The sequence below is a fragment of the Manis javanica genome, chromosome 11, assembly GCF_040802235.1.
Source record: "Manis javanica isolate MJ-LG chromosome 11, MJ_LKY, whole genome shotgun sequence".
NCBI classification, from domain to species: Eukaryota; Metazoa; Chordata; class Mammalia; order Pholidota; family Manidae; genus Manis; species Manis javanica.
In genome coordinates, this window is record NC_133166.1 from 53,742,011 (window position 1) to 53,758,521 (window position 16,511).

The 16,511-nt window shown below is 42.5% G+C and overlaps 1 long non-coding RNA gene across 1 annotated transcript in view; it reads left to right on the forward strand.

The window, feature by feature from the left end:
* Window positions 1-16,511, forward strand: part of LOC140844422 (uncharacterized) — a 35,807-nt gene that overhangs the window by 6,126 nt on the left and 13,170 nt on the right. Inside the window, exon 2 of the long non-coding RNA XR_012122675.1 lies at window positions 4,781-4,883. This is a non-coding gene — a long non-coding RNA (uncharacterized lncRNA). The remainder of the gene's footprint in view (window positions 1-4,780; window positions 4,884-16,511) is intronic.

Genomic DNA, 16,511 nt, shown 5'->3' on the forward strand with positions numbered 1-16,511 from the left:
CCAATGGGTTTCAGCCCTGGGCAAGTTTGCTGTGGATTCAGTGTGACCAAAGAAATTGACAACAAAACATTCCTGGGGTAAAAGGGCTACACCCAACTTTACTTCCAGGTGGCAGGTCAGTCACCAAAATCCCGCCCACTCAGAGCGAGTCTGCATGCAGCAAGCTGGTCTCTGCCTCTGGGCCCGTCGGTCTGCACAGCTGTCCTCTAGACTTCTCTGCCTGTACAGCTGTCCCAAACAGCTGTCCTTTGGGCCTCTGTCCTCTGCTCTGCTCTCCTGTAGCCTTACAGCCCTGCCACCATGTCGTGCCCAGAGTACTGGGCGGAGCTCTTTATATAGAGTCAACAGCCATGTATTGCCCACAGGTGTGCAGTGAGCTAGTCAACCAAGGCCAGTGAGAATCCTGGCCACAGGAACTCTCATTTTATCCACACTCCCTAACTGCTGTGTGTGGCTTCCTGATAACTCAGGCACAGCAGAAAGGCCAGGGTGCCCCTCTGGCTGGGAGAGAACACGGATCTCTGATTCTGCCTTTGCCTCCGCTGCAGGTCAGATGTGCTCATCTCCTGTCTGTCCTCAGAGCCACCATTTCCACAGCAGGCCTTGGCAGGCTGGGCAGTTTCATGGTGACATAAAATATCTATTTCCTCTGCAAGAGGCTTGAGTGTCATAACTAACTGTGGGCATCTTATTCTGAAGCTCCTTCCTAGGGAGAGATGTTTTGTTCTCAAAACCCATTAAAAAGAGTGGACAAACTGGGGGAAGGAAGCCCAGGTTGTCTGCTACAGCCTGTCCCCCTCCACCATCCCTGCCACCACACAGCTTTCTGGGGGGCAGCACTAAGGGGTAGTAATTGTCAAAGTGCAAGTCTCTGACCTCCCACCACCACCCCCTGTTTTGTCTTTTTCTACCCTTGCCTTCTTCTGCTTCTAATTCTCATTTTCTTGCTTACCATTTCTCTCTTCTGCACATACCTTCAATCTCCCTGTAAGTGGCCCAGGCATTGTGTGGCCCCACAGGGGACACTCAGCACAGAAAATACTTTGATGTGTACTCTCTGAGCTCCAGCTGACTGCCTCTGCCTCCATTTCCAATCCACTCTAAACTTCTCTGCTTAATGCTTTGAGGTCCAGATTCGGTGAATACAAAGGGGTTGAACAGTGAGCCAAGATACACAGGAGGTGGGAAACACCTGCACAAAAGGAGCCAGGTCAGTTGCCTCCCAGCAGATCACCTTTCTCTCCGGCCCTGCCCACCCCACTTCAGGCTTCCCACACTTGTTATTCTGACCTCAGCAACCTGATTCTGAGCCTGGGTGTTCCTAGCCTGACTTGTTCCCTGCATGTGACTTTGGCTAAGCCTGATCTCTGCTTAGGATCAGTCTGACCACTATCGCCTAGGTGGTGATGCTTCAGCTTTTGTTTGGCATTTTCCACCTGGGACTATCTCCCAGCCCTGTTTAAGCCCTTTATATGACCAGGGCCACTTCTAAAACTAAGTGCAATAACATAGAGGTGAAGAGCACAGCCCCCAGTGTCAGATTAGGTGTGTTTGAACCCTAGTTCTTGTCACCACCTCCTAGCTGCGTAGCCATGGATACATTATTTTACCTTTCCGTGCCCCCATTCTCTTACCTATAAAATGTAGGGATGTAAGACCCATTTTAAGAGGTAAGGATTCAATGCAATGAGATATGTAAAGGGCCTCTAACAGTGCCTGGAATGTAGAAAAGGCTTAATAAATATCAGCTGTTATCATTGTCTTTAAAGGTGTTTTCATTAGTTCCCAAATAAGAAACAATTTTTTGCCTTTTTCATGAGAGCTGAGAGTTTTTTCAAGGTGATTTTCATGGAAACCAGCCACTGGCAGATCCTGAATTCCCTGAGATCGATGATGGAAGCCCGGCCCATGAGGAGTGTCTCCAGTGTGCAAAAGTCCTGGTTTCTCAGCCTGTTCTCAGCTTGCGTCCTCTCTAGCTGCTAGGGCTTGGATGCTGAAATTCCTCACCAGGGCTTTTCAATGGTATGGTGCCTCCTGCAATATTGAGACCTACTGTTCATTTTAAAAACCTTTGACTATATGCTCTTTAAAGTGTTTCTACAGTCAAGGTTTTATTTGATCCTCCCCAAACTCTGTGCGGGTGGTGAGGACATCCTCATCCTTAGCTCCGAAAGAGGTGATGGGGTGGGCTGGGGCGTCTCACACTAAGGTGAGAGCAGAGCTAGAACTGCCACCCAATTCCTCTGCCTTTCCACTAAACATCTCTGGAAAGACTGCTGTTTTATTAATCTCAGATAACTCCCCTCTACCCACCTCTTACTCCTGTTTTCTATTGTAGATAAGAAACAGAAAAAAAGACAAAAGATCAAGATCAAGATATACCTCTTTTCCTCCAGGCAACAGAGTCTGTATCCAAGCCCATAAGTGGTCCCCCAGCAATAGATATTTGTTCACTCAACTTCCCATCTACCTTATTTATCAATAAGGAATTTACATGAATTTTCCTCACTGTAAACTAAGAAGCTTCCTATATCACAGGCTGTTTCTTTCAGGGAACAGAACCTTTCCTCTATAAATTCTTAGAAACATATTTTGAATATAACATAACAGGGTTTTGATTTGTTTTGTTTTTTAAAGTATGCAGTGGTTTCCTCGCTTCTATAATTACCAAGTTTCTTATTGGCACAGTAACACTAGGAGCTTAAGGAGAGAAACCGGGTTGATTTCCACATAATGATCCAAATAAAAAGGCTGAGAAAGGAGCCCTGAACCACTAAGCCCACTGCAGTGTATATAACAGGTTTATGTTTAGCAGCAGCCATGGCAAGTTTCCCTGATTTGTGAGCATAAAAATAAAGCATTTTCCTGTGGGTTATTTCTAACCTGCAAATTTTTTCCATAGCCAGATTTGCCTTGACCCCAAGGGTGAACCTTTAGAGAGAAATGCTTCTCACTAGCAGTTCCCATGATGCTATCAATCCCATTGTAAGACCGACAATTAATTATAACAATAAGAAAGACGTTATTCATCCAGGCCTCCCTTCCTGCTCTTAAATTCACAAAACTCCCTGCCACCTGGACAGTAGTTGATGTGTGTGTGTGCTTAAAATAGCCCGATTGAAATTATGTGTAAAATACATGAGTGAAAAAGTTGAAGGGAAAGACATAAAAATATTTAAAGTAACTATAAGAGTGGTGATATTTATGGGAGATGTGTCTTATTTTACTGTTTTTCTAAAACAACCATGTTGCAGTTTTAGTACTTAAAATTCATATTAATTAACATAAAAATTTTAAGTATTTATCATTCCATCAGTGTTTATTGAGCACCTACTGTGTGCTAAGTTCTGTTCTGGATGCTAAGAATACAAGGTGAATAAGACAAAAACAGTTTCTTCTCTTATGGGGTGGAACAGTTCTACTCGAACAGGGGAGTGAGGTCATAAATAAGTAATTATATAGATATTAATTAATGTTTTCAACAAATATTTATTGAGCACCTACTGTGTGCCAACAATTTTTCTAAGCATTGCAAATCAGCCATGAACAAAGCAGGTGAATGAGTGCCTTTCCAGAGCTTACATTCTAATTGACATAGACTTATTTATTTCTAATCAGAATGAGTATCATAAAAGGAAAAATACAGGTGATCTGCCTAGTCTAAAGGGTCAGAGATGACATCCCTGAGGAAGTGACATGGTTTTAAGTGCCTCAAAAGAATAGGGCTTTATTTTGCCCTTCAGTATTGAGAGAGCTTCCCTGGACAAGGCAGGCATTTCCCTAAGTATCTAAATTCTGGATTATGATTCTGGCTGGGGTTTCTCAGTTCCATCTGTTGTAGAGTGAAGCCCGGTATACAAGAAATGTCCCAAACCCCAGGCTGGCCGTGGGTAGGGATTTAGAAACATTTCCATTAGTAGCAACCATCCATTTGTGCTCCAGCGCACTGCATCTGGGAAGTCCTGATACAGAAAAAAGCAAGGCCAGCCTTCCCTTATAGTGCAGACAGTAACTAATGGGCCTTCCTTTCCCAGATGGGAAACCCAGAGCCAAAGAGACAAATCCAGCCTGAGCCGGCAGAGCCTCTGCTTCACTGGTCAGGAGAAAGCAATTGCTCGATTTCTGGTTTGTCCCTCAGTCTGCAAAACTCTGGGTCACCAGCCTAAAACGCTTAAGGTACATCACGCCTAGATCTACTTGGAAATGGCTGAAGGCACTGAAATGGAACGCCCAACCTTTGTCCTCAGCCCCCAAACCACAAGTAAGTGTTTAGGTCTGTGTTGTATCGATCATGCCTCCCTCTGCTACCAGGGGAAAATGCTGTGAGGCAAGTCAACTTTGCAGTGACAAGGAAGTCATTCTCCTAATCCGCTCTCACTGGACAATCAGGTTGACAAAAGCCATTAAGTTTTCTGAGATTAGAAATTCACTGTCAGAGGGAGCCATGTATAGAGTTTTCCACTCCATTACACCCAGGACAATAACCAGAGGCCAAGTGACAGGAAAAGGCTGGGGCTTTTTAAAGTTTCCTGTGTCCTTGGGTGGAGGGAAATAAATTAAAAAGTGCCTCCCTTTTGTAGGACATGGGATACATATTCTCTCATTAATCAATGCAACAACCTATGAGAGCTCTGTTATTGCACTGACAGGAGAATAAGCTGGGACTCAGCAGGACTGGGTCGCTGTCTGAGATCACGTAGCCAGTTAATGTGAGATGGGGTAGAGGCTCAGAATCGCCAGGCTGCAGGGGTCTAGAGGCTAATGGCCTACTTTCTTCCAGGCAGAACGGCACTTCAACCATCATCAGAGGTTTCCCTCTGAAAGATGCCATAATTCTGTAAGAAGTAAAAGCCTGTGCAGTGGGGAAGACCACAGACTGACAGGTATGTGTCCATGCTGACTGCGGGCCTTAGGGGAAGTTCCTTCACCTCTCTTAAGTTTCTTTCTCCTCTAATTCATGAGGAGATATTAACCTAAAAGCACCCATCTTGTAAGGGCCCTGAGGACTATAAAGCATTTAGCATATTGTCTGATAAAGGGCAGGTACTGAAAAAAAGGAGTTGGTCATTGGAAGTGGCTTATTAACTTATATTTTTACTGTAAGTTTATATAAGCACACTACCAAAGGTTTGCAAAATAGAAAAATGAAAAAATCACCCATATTCATAACTACTGTTATCATTATGATATATTTCTTTCATTATATTTTCCAGAAAATCTATTTTTTTCACCCCAGATGTGATCATTTTATCTTTATAGCATTGTGTCCTATTCTTTTTCACTTAACATTATATTAAAATCAGCTATTTGTGTTGCTACAGTCTTTATTTTAATAACTATACAATATTCCATCATATGGATGTGCATAATTTACTTATCTGTGCCTCCATTGCCTGGCATGTGAGTGTTTTTACCCTTCCCCATTAAAGTTAAAGCTGGGATGAATATTTCTGTGCACATAAAGTTTGTATATACTTCTATCTGAACATTTATCACATTGGATTGCAATGACCTACTTAAAAAGCCAGCTACCTTAAGAAGACTTCTGGAACATAGAGGTAGATTTCCTCATCATCATACCTCCAGCATGTAGATCTGACACAAGTCAGTTTGTTGAGTCAAAAACATTTCCCATTTTGAATTTTGGTTTTGGATTGTTCTTTAGGATAGATTTCCACAACTGGAATTAGTGGGTTAAAGCATATGTCCTTTTGGGGTGGCAGGGGTAGGGAAAAGGTTCAAAAATCAGAGTATTACCAAATTGCTTTCCAAAGAGGTTGTATGAATTGACCCTGCTACCGGTCAGCAGTGATTTTTCACTATCCATCAACTTTATGCTTTTTGTGAACAAATTAAAGAGAAAAATTTCCAGGGCTAAAAACAGCTGAAACACTGCTGAGGAAGAAAAGAACAAGATGGTGAGACTTTCTTTACCACATTTCAATACTATAAAACTATAGTAATTAAGTATATGTGGTATTAGTACAAGGATAGACAAATAGAACAGTAAAACAGAACAGAAAGCCCAGAAATACCCATATCCACATATATATTGCTTTATGCCAAAAGATGTTTGCTTTATGCCAAAAGTAGCCACAAAGAATAGAAGGAAAAGAGTAGTCTTTCAATAAGTGGTGTTGGAAAAATTAAGTATCCAAAGATGGATCTAGTTACATATCCAAAAATGGAATAAGACCCCTACCTCACACCTTTCACAAAAACCCAATCCCAGGTAAACTGAGACCGAAATATGAAAGGTGATTATTTTTAAAAAAGACAGTGCAGGACATTATCTTCATGATCTCAAGGTAGGGACAGGTTTCTCAAACAGCACACACAATAGTTTGATAAGTTTGACTATGTTACAATTTAAAACTTCTGTTCATTCAAAAACACCATCACAAGGAGAAAAGGCAAGCCCCAAAGTGAGAGAAGATATTTGCAACACATATCAATGACAAAAGGATTGAATCCAGAATACATAGAGAAAAGAACAGATAACCCCAAAGGGGCAAAAGATTTGAACAGGCATTTCCTACAATAGAAACCCAAATAGCCAATAAACACTTGAAAATGTGCTTAACATCTATTAGTAATCAGGAAATTTCATATTAAAAACACAATGGGATGCAACTGCACAACCAATATAGATGGGTTAAAATTTAAAATCTGACAAAACAAAAGCATTGGTAAGAACGTGGAGCAATAGAAACTTTCATCCACTGCTGATGGGAAGGTAAAGTGGCACAACCACCTTAGAAAACTAGCATTATCTAGTAAAAGTGTTACACGTGTATCCTGTATAACACAGTGATTGCACTGAAAAACATACATTCCAGATCAGACACCAGCACACTTTTTCTGTAAAAGACCAACAGGTAAAATGGTCTCCATCACAACTACTCAACCCTACTGAGCACTAAAGCAGCCACAGACAATACATGAAGTTGGCATGGCTGTGTACCAATATAACTTTATTTATGGACACTGAAATTTGAATTTCTATGACTTTCATGTGTCATGAAATATTATTCTTCTTTGGATTGTTTTCAATCATTCAAAAATGTAGAAATCATTCTTAGCTCATGGATCATACAAAATCAGGTGGCAGGCCAGGTTTGATCCTGGGCCATATTTTGCCCACCCCTGCGGTCCAGGGATCAACAACCTCATTATCGCCTATTTGTTGGAAAAGAAAATGTATGGGCACTACCTTAGACTTACTGGATCAGAATCTTGAGGGAGAAAAAACAAGGAATCTGCATTTTAACAAGCTCCCAGCTATTTTCAGGCATACTAAAGCCTGAGAATCACAGTTGTGGAGAAACTCATACGTATATGCACAAGGATATGTGTACAAGAATGTTCATAGCAGCATTATCTATAATAACTCCAACCTGAAAACAACCCAAATGTCCAGGAACCATAAAATGTCCAAAAGCAGTAAAATAGATAAGTAGAAAATGAACAAGCTAGAGTCTTACACAAAATGAATAAATAGTAAAAAAATGACATTGAGCATGGACACACACAAACAAATCCAGATGGAAAAGAATATGGACTCTATAATTCTGTACAATATAAGGCTAAAAAATAGACAAAATTATAACATTTTGGGGTGAATAGTTTAGCAACAAAACAGTAAAGTGAGGCAAGGAAATTATACTCATTAAAGTCAGGATCATGCTCTGTGGGGAGGAAGAGGGTATTGTGCTTAGGAAGGGACTCATAAGAGGCTTCTGGGGGGCTGGCAATGTATTATTTCTTGACCTGGGTGATTGTTACATATGTATTCACTTTATGATCATTTGTTAAAGTACACGTTTTGTTTAAGGCACTTTGCTGTATGTGTGATATATTGCACAATAAAAAATTAAAAAGAAAAATAACTGCCAGGAATGGCGACTTTTTGAGCTAGCCCTGTGTGTGGAACCTGCCAGATCCACTTCACACCTCGACTTCCCCCTTGGCGCATTCCCTGTAGCCCACCCAACTGCAGGTTGCAAATTTATAGGCCAGTGGAGCCCAGATGGTTTCCTGTGATAGCTGCTAGGGGCATAATAATGAATACATGTCTCCCCACACGTTCCTGAATGCGTTTTGGCAGTATTTTTACTGCAGGCAGTAAAACCTTCTTACAAAGTCCCTCACTGTCTCAGGGGCTTGGCCGCATTGCGGTTGAGCCATACTGCCTCTTGCTACAGGCAGCCCGTCATCCTTGTCCCACATAGCATTCTTTAGAGCTGGCTTTCTCTCCATTATCCTATGAGGCCATTTGATTGATTGTTACTAATAATCATTGCCTTTCAGAAGCCCCAGCTCCTGTCCTCACAGCTAGAACTTCCTCCTTGAACTAATTGGAAAAATATCCTTTGGGAAATGGGCCATCTTTACTGAGTCAGTCTTTGGCAATGACTATGTCAACTAAGATGAAGTTTAGAGTGGGGATGTGAACGCCCTGAAACCTAGTTCACTGGTCCCAGGCCTGAGTCTCAGAAGTCAGGCTGACCTGACTGACATCCAGATTCTCATTTGGAAAAACTAAAGGTCACATTAGGGAAGAGCTAGTTTGAAAGGCTGGGGTAAATTCAGAAGTCCAAGAGCCATTCCTGTTAATGGCCCCCAGTTTTCTTCTCCTTCTTCCTTATGAACAGTAGCCCTGAATATTAGCCTCATAATTAAGACCACATTTCCCAGAACCCCTTGCAGTTAAATATGGTCATGTGACTAAATTCCAACTAATGAGAATGCAAGCAGAAGTGGTACAGAAAGGGGGGTCCTTAAAGAAAAGGTACATTTCCTTCTTTTCCCTTCCTTTCCTTGCTTTTGGTTGGAATATAACCGGAGCTTTAGCAGCCATTTTGAACAATGAAGTGACTTGAAACAGTCCATGTCAATGGATAGCAAAGCACTGGTCCAGCCCTGTTCTAATTTCTTGGACTTTTGCAAAAGAGAAATAAATTTCTATCTTGTTCAAGCCACTGCTTTGGGGGATTTTCTGTCACTTAGAGTTGAGCCCAATCTTAACTGACACATTAAGCATTTTGTATACTAACAAAGAAGTGGAAGCAACCTCAGTGGTCCACAGGAAGGGACTGGTTAAATTCATTCACTCATTTTCTTACTCACTCATCACTTTTTAATGAGTACATGACTCTGATCTAGGCACTAGGGATATAGTGGCAAAAAAAAAGTCTCTACTCTCAAGAACTTTGTTAGAAAAGGAAGCAGGAGGCATAAATAAACAGACAACTAAAATACAGCATAATTAGTGGAACCATAGAGGCTGAGTAGTTTAAAAATATATTTTAATGAGATGGGGAAAATGTTTATGACATATTGCTAAAAACACTAAGTTATTAAAAATCATGCACAGTAAATCCAGTTTGTATAAAACAGCATATATATTTGCACATAGAAAAAAACAAAACTGATGTATACTTTCTCTGAACACCGTGAACAGCACTGGCATTTAGCAGGTGAACAATAAATAGTGAATGAAAGAATTGACTTCAGTGTAGAGGGACTATTTTTTCCCTTTGTATTTTATTGTACTTTCCAAATGTTCCCCCCATAATTCGTATTACTTTTATGAAAGGGAAAAAATATCACTATGAAACAATATGAATTGTGAAATTGAGGATGGAGAAGAAATGCGTAGGGGGTGGTGATTTTGGCTAGAATGCAAATTAAGTTGTGCTAAATGGTCTCAAAAAGAAACTCATGTCTGAGGTCTAAGTTTGGCCTCTACCAAAGAGCAAGATACGATGAGGGTCTGGTCCTCCTCCCCATATACTGTCTGGAAGCATGCAGGGAAGTTTGCCCAGAGCTTTGTTCTACATTTTTAGTGGGGCAGGGCCCACTGCAGCCAAGTTATTAAGCATGAGCCCTATCACTTCTCTTCCCATGGCCCCTCTCTCCTGGGCCTCCTGCCCAACCATTAAAGCAGCTGTTGTTGTTTTGTAGAGGCTAATTAACTCCACACTGCATGAAGCCAGACGCTAATTGGCCCACTCACTTAATCAACTATAATGTCTCTCTTCTGGTGGACCTGGCTGCTGCTTTTTGTTCCCCTGATCACCAACAGACGCAAATCCAGGGGAGTGGCAAAAATAGCCTCCTTTGTGGGCATATGCGGCCCTCACCTTGTCACCTATGACACAGGGGGCAGGAGTTGGGGGTGCCAAGGCTCATTTTGACCCTCAGTTAGCTCAGTGGACAGACTGAAGTTCATGATCACTGGAGCATCTTGGGACCTGAGCTTACTGCCTCTTCCAAACATTGCATGATGATATGAGTCATCAGATGGTTGACGCCTCATGGGAAATGGCCTCATCTCTCTCTGTTGCTGACACATTTTTAAGGCACTAAAACCCACACAGGCACAGGCATTGCAACTACATTTTAATAGCAGATAGTGTCAAGTCCTTTCTAATGCAACAAAATCCAAGATGTCTCCAGATAAGTTAGAAATACATATTTTTAACTGAATGATGAAGAAACATCACTCATCTCCATTTGTCAGATGAGGAAACTGAGGCAATGATATTTACATATGTGATTGAAATGACATTTGCACTTATTTCAGTCATAGCCCTATAAGATTAGGACCAAAAATTATTATAATCCCCATTTGGGGGAGGACTGGAGACTTTCAGAAAGAAAAATGACTTTCCTAAGGTCACAAAGTATGGTAGACAGAATAATACCCACCTGCTCCCAGGCTCCTGAAGTGTTCACAGCCTAATTCCCAGAAGCTATAAATATGTGACCTTACATGGCAAAATGACTTTGCTGATGTGATTAAGCTAGGATATAGAGATGAAAGGATTATCCTGGATTTTCTGGGTGGGCCGAATATTATCACAAAAGTCCTTATAACAGGGGGGCAGGACGCTCAGATTTAGAAAGAAAAGATGGACAAACAGCCAGAGAAGTCAGACAGAAGGAAAGATATCACGTTGCTGGCTTTGAAGCTGGAGGGAAGGGCCACAACCCAAAGAATTCAAGTGGCCTCCAGAAGCTAGAAAAGGCAAGAAATGGATTCTCCCTTGAAGCTTCCAAAAGAAATACAGCCTTGCCGGCACCTTGTTCTTAGACATCCTGACCTCCGGAACTGAGAATAAATTCGTGTTGTTTAAGCCACAGTTTGTGGTAATTTGTTACAGTAGAAATACAAAACTAATACTGATTTTGTTAGAGCTGCAATGGGAAACTAATACACACTATAAGTGGAAGAATGAAAGGGCTTGATTTTCATCATCATGACATGAAGCCTCTTTTTGAGTGACTTGACAAGATTTCCCCATATCTGATCAGTACCTGGTGATTTTGAATTCTAGCCTCCCATGAGGATAACTGTGCGTGTGAGGCCATTGACCTGGCTTCTCCTCATAGCCCACCATGCCTCTGCCTCTTTCCCAGTCCATTCCACACTTCTGCCTTTCTTCTACTTCCTCTTCTTCCTCAAGCATCTAAAACCCAGCTGCACAATATAGCTCATCTGTGGGAAACCACAGTTCTGTCTATATCTGAAAATCAGCTTTGACCAGGATGGAATGAGTCATAGAGCTTGTGGGAGTTTGGTGTCTGGGAGACAGTAAAGCAGAATGGTTAGGCTCTTGCATTTGAATTCTACCTACCACACTTACATCCAGTGTATCTCCAATTCATCTTCTATAGAAATTGTGTCTTTAGGATGAAATGAGATAACATATAGGTTATGCTGCACACAATACCTGGCAATGATAAATACTCAACAAAGTATTGGCAATATTAGCAATAAGAACACCCACACAAACTGAGCTCCTGGCTGGTGGAACCCTGAAGCCTGCTCTTCAGGGGTCTAAGGATAGAGAGTAGTGGTTTGCAAACTGTAGCATGCATCAGATTCACCTGGAAGGCACTGGGCTCCACTTCCAGAGTTTCTGTTCAGTAGGAACCTGACAATCTGCATGTCTAAATACTCCCAGGCGAAGGGGGTGGTGTTGTGCCAGGAACCTCACTTTGAGAAACCACTGATTTAAAGCACAGAGGCAAGGATTGTGCCTTCTATGCTATTTTCTCCTGGTGCTCAGCACAATGCCTGGTATATAAAAGGCACACAACCAATATTTGTGGAATGAATACATTTTACCCACTGTCTCCCTGAAGCTTTAAATGTCCAGGAAGCTGCCCTTCTCCATAAAATAATTCCATTCTCTACCTTTTTTATCGCCTTCATATTTACTACAACTTGGTGCTGACAATCTCCTCTTCATAGACTCCCTGTTTTCCCCTTGAATACCCTCCATTTCCCCAGCGAGTGTCTCTCCCCTGGATCTCAACCTTTTCCATTAACTCCATGCACCGCACAGCCTGTTCCAGGACATCAAACTTTAATTTAAACAGAAAATAATCAATAAGCTTAGCAAATTGCCCATGGCAACCTCTGCTGAGTGAATCAAAGGGTTTTATAGGTAATTTAAAGGGTGTCCTCTCTCATCCTTCAAGGTAAAGCTTAGCACATTGACAAGAGCCCTTTTCCACCTGGGCCCAGGAAGCTCTGGAAGGTAATGGAAGAGGAAGGACTGAGGTTCTGGGCTTGGGGGAGGTCAGACCAACAAGGAAGGGAGTATCTTTTATGATTAAAAGCTTCCAAGAAAAAAGCACTGACATTTGATATTGAATCCAATATGAATGAGGGATTGTTTGGCTATAGCAATAGAAACAGACTCTAGATAACTTCAAAAAATAAATGTATTGTCACAGGCAGAGGTGTAATTGAAGCAAAAGGCTAAATAGCTGGGTCTCAGAAATATTAGAAGACTTGAAGGTGCTATTCGGGGATTCATCTGTGCTGTTTTCTGTCTTCGTGTCTTTTGGTTCAGGATTCACATTCCAAGAGAGCATCTGAGAAGCCTCACTAGGTCCTGGGCCCTCCCTTGGCCTGGGAAAAGGGGCACCTTGATAGATAGTTCCTCAAGACAGTAAGTGGGGAGGAGGACTTGTTTCCCGAAGAAATGCTGCTATAGAGTAACAGAAGGAGGGAATGGCAAAATTGGGTTGGCAAAAACATGTTTCCACTATCAGACTTTCCTGGTGGTTTTGACTTACTATCTTCTCCAAACAAGAGCAGCCAGTCTAGCAGTATTTCTGAGACCCTAGGGCCTGTGTAGGACTTTGAAGGGCCATCAGGTATATGACCTGGTTATCTACCCAAGCCAGAGAGCTGTCTGTCATTTTCTGAGAACCTCCCTAGGCTCCTCTGAGAAGACTGACCAACTTCTAAATCCTCACAAAGACATTCTCCTCTCTGTTAAATATTTGATAACTGGTATACCATGGACATAGTCTAACCAAAACTATCACAGCAGTAAAGAATCCATAAGACCAAATTGGTCTATGCTGGCTGTATTTGATAACTGGTATACCATGGACATAGTCTAACCAAAACTATCACAGCAGTAAAGAATCCATAAGACCAAACTGGTCTATGCTGGCTGACCATCAGTCTGGTGTCTTCTTAACCTAAATGGGGCATTGAAAGCCTGGTCTTCTATTCTCCACAGTGGATGCCTAGAACAGCTCCTTGTTCCTTGGGAGAAGTACTGGAGTCCTCTTTCCTGAGTTTCACAGACCCACAGCTTTGTCAAGAACTCCACAATTTAGTGTGACAACTGTACTATGGATGCAGCTTTCATAACAGAGCTGCAATTAAATGGCCCGCAGTCTGCTGCTTTCTCCTGCCCATCTGGGACCAGATGGCCTGAGTTTAAAACCAAGCTCTACTACTCACCTGCTCTGTGACCTTGAGCAAATGATTTGCCCTCTCTGAGCCTACCTTTTCATTTGTAAAAAGGAGATAATAGATTCTGCCTCATAAAGGTTATATATGAGTATGTAAAGAAGTATATTCATTAAAGCTTATAAGGCTTAGCATTATGCCTGGTTCATAGTTGGCACTCAACAAATGCTGGTTTATGTTATTATATTATTAACATTTATCTTCTGAAAACATCAAGAGCAGAGAATCTTTGGAAACCAATGTGTTTAATTCCTTCCTCAGACAAAAGGGACAATGAGGCCCTGGGAGAGGAGTCATTTGCCCAAGGCTGTACAGACAGTTGGTGGAGTGCTGTGGCTGGGACCCAGCCTATGGCAGTTGAATTGATGACATTTGTGCATAGCAGTCACATTGACCCCGTGCACATACCAAGAAGGCAGATACCTACAGGAGAGATGTTAGAGACCTGTGAGACCTGATAATAGAAACTGCCTCACCATTGACTGTGATTTGCACCTAGCCATCCCAGAACCTCCTGCTACCCCTGCTGGGTGTAGTGGGGAAGGTAAAGTGGAGAGTAAAAGATCCCAAGGATGAAGAATCAGAGAACCTGGCTTTTATCCCTCATTTGATGTTATGCCAGCACCATTTCTGATTGCCTTTATTTATCTCAAAGTATTTTTATATACTCTATCATTTCATTTAATCTCCACTCCACCCTGTCAAACAATTGTCATTATTAGTCCATTTAAGAGTGAAACAGGGGTCAAGTAACTTGTAAAATTAAAAAAATTTTTTTTATTATGGAAAATTTCAAACATGCATAAAAGAAAAAGAAAATGGATCACAAACCTCCATTTATCTATTCAAGTTTCAACAATTATTAGCATATGGCCATCATGTTTTATCTATGTTCCCCATTACACTATTTTTCCTCTTTCACTATAAAGTGAATTCCAGACATTTTATCATTTCATCCATAAATACATCTCCAAATGATAAGGACTCTTTTAAAAAGATAACTGCACTGAATGCACCAATCAAAAGACATAGGCTGGGGAGGAGCCAAGATGGCAGCATGAGTAGTTCAGCAGAAATCTCCTCCCAAAAACATATATATTTTTGAAAATACAACAAATACTATTCCTAAAAGAGAGACCAGTGGATACAGTACAACAGCCAGGCTACATCTACATCTGTGAGAACTCAGCATCACATGAAGGGGGTAAGATAGAAGCCACGGCCAGGCGGTACCCAAGCACCCCCCCAACCCCAGCTCCCCAGGGGGAAGAAAGGAGTTGGAGTGGGGAGGGAATAAAAGCCCAGGACTGCTAAACAACCAGCTCTAGTAATCTGCACTGGAAGCGCAGACACATGGTGCACGGTGTGCTGGATATTAGAGGAACGGAAAAACAAAACCTGCAAGTGGGTCCCTGCAACCGGCTCCCCTGGGACAAGAGAAAGTTTTATTTTTGAAAGTTTTAAAGGGACACAGACCTCACAGTCATCCTGGCATACTCAGCCCAGCAGCTGGGAATTCCAGGGAACTCTAGGTGACCTAACCCCTTGGGCTGCAGCACAGCTCTGAAGCTCCTCATGGTGATAAGCAGCCTGCCAGTTGTTCCCCCAGCTAGCACGGACCCTGACACACCGGCCCAGTAGCGGGAGAGTGACCACATGCATCTGTGGTGGGGAGCAGCCCACGCATGCGGTGGTGGTGGCAGCTGAGTGGTGGCCCGGGAGTGGCCTGTGCGAGCCCGCGGTGGTGCCAGCCGAGCAGATCAGGAGAGGTGGCATCCCCAGCAGCCGCCCAGAATCTCCTCCCGGCACACAGCCGCCCGGGCCAGACCCAAAGGCCACTGCCAGCGCGCAGATGCCTGGTGGGGACCCCACTCTCACAGGAGAGCACACCCGGTGCACCTGCCACTCCCTGAAGGGCTCTGCGCTACCCTGACAGAGACCCCTACCCACAGCAGCTTAGGGGATTAACCCAGAGGCAGCTCCAGGAGTGTGGGTAACCAACACAGAAAGCAGAGAAGGGCAAGGTGACCAGTAAGCAGGAGAGAACTTTGTTCTCCCAGATGACACATACACTACCTGCCTACAGCTACCTCTATCACCATGAAAAGGCAGAAGAATTTGGTCCAGTCCAGAATTACCCAGACAAACCCCAAGAGAGGGCCTGGGGAGATAGATTTAACCAATCTCCCTGAAAAAGAATTCAAAATAAAGGCCATAACCATGCTGATGGATCTGCAGAGAAATATGCAAAAGTTAAAGGAAAAAGTTGGGAGGGAGAATACAGAAATAAAACAATCTCTGGAAGGACTTAAGAGCAGACTGGATGAGGTGCAAGAGGCCATTAATGGAAGAGAAATCAGAGAACAGGAACACAGAGAAGCTGAGGCAGAGAGAGATAAAAGGATCTCCAGGAATGAAAGAATATTAAGAGAACTGTATGACCAATCCAAATGGAATAATATTTGCATTATAAGGGTACCAGGAGAAGAAGAGAGTGAAAAAGGGATAGAAAGTGTCTTTGAAGAAATAATTGCTGAAAATTTCCCCAAACTGGGGGAGGAAATAGTCTCTCAGACCATGGAGGCCCACAGAACCCCAACACAAGGGACCCAAGGAGGGAAACACCAAGACATATAATAATTAAAATGGCAAAGATCAAGGACAAGGACAGAGTATTAAAGGCAGCCAGAGAGAGAAAAAAGGTCATCTACAAAGGAAAACCCAT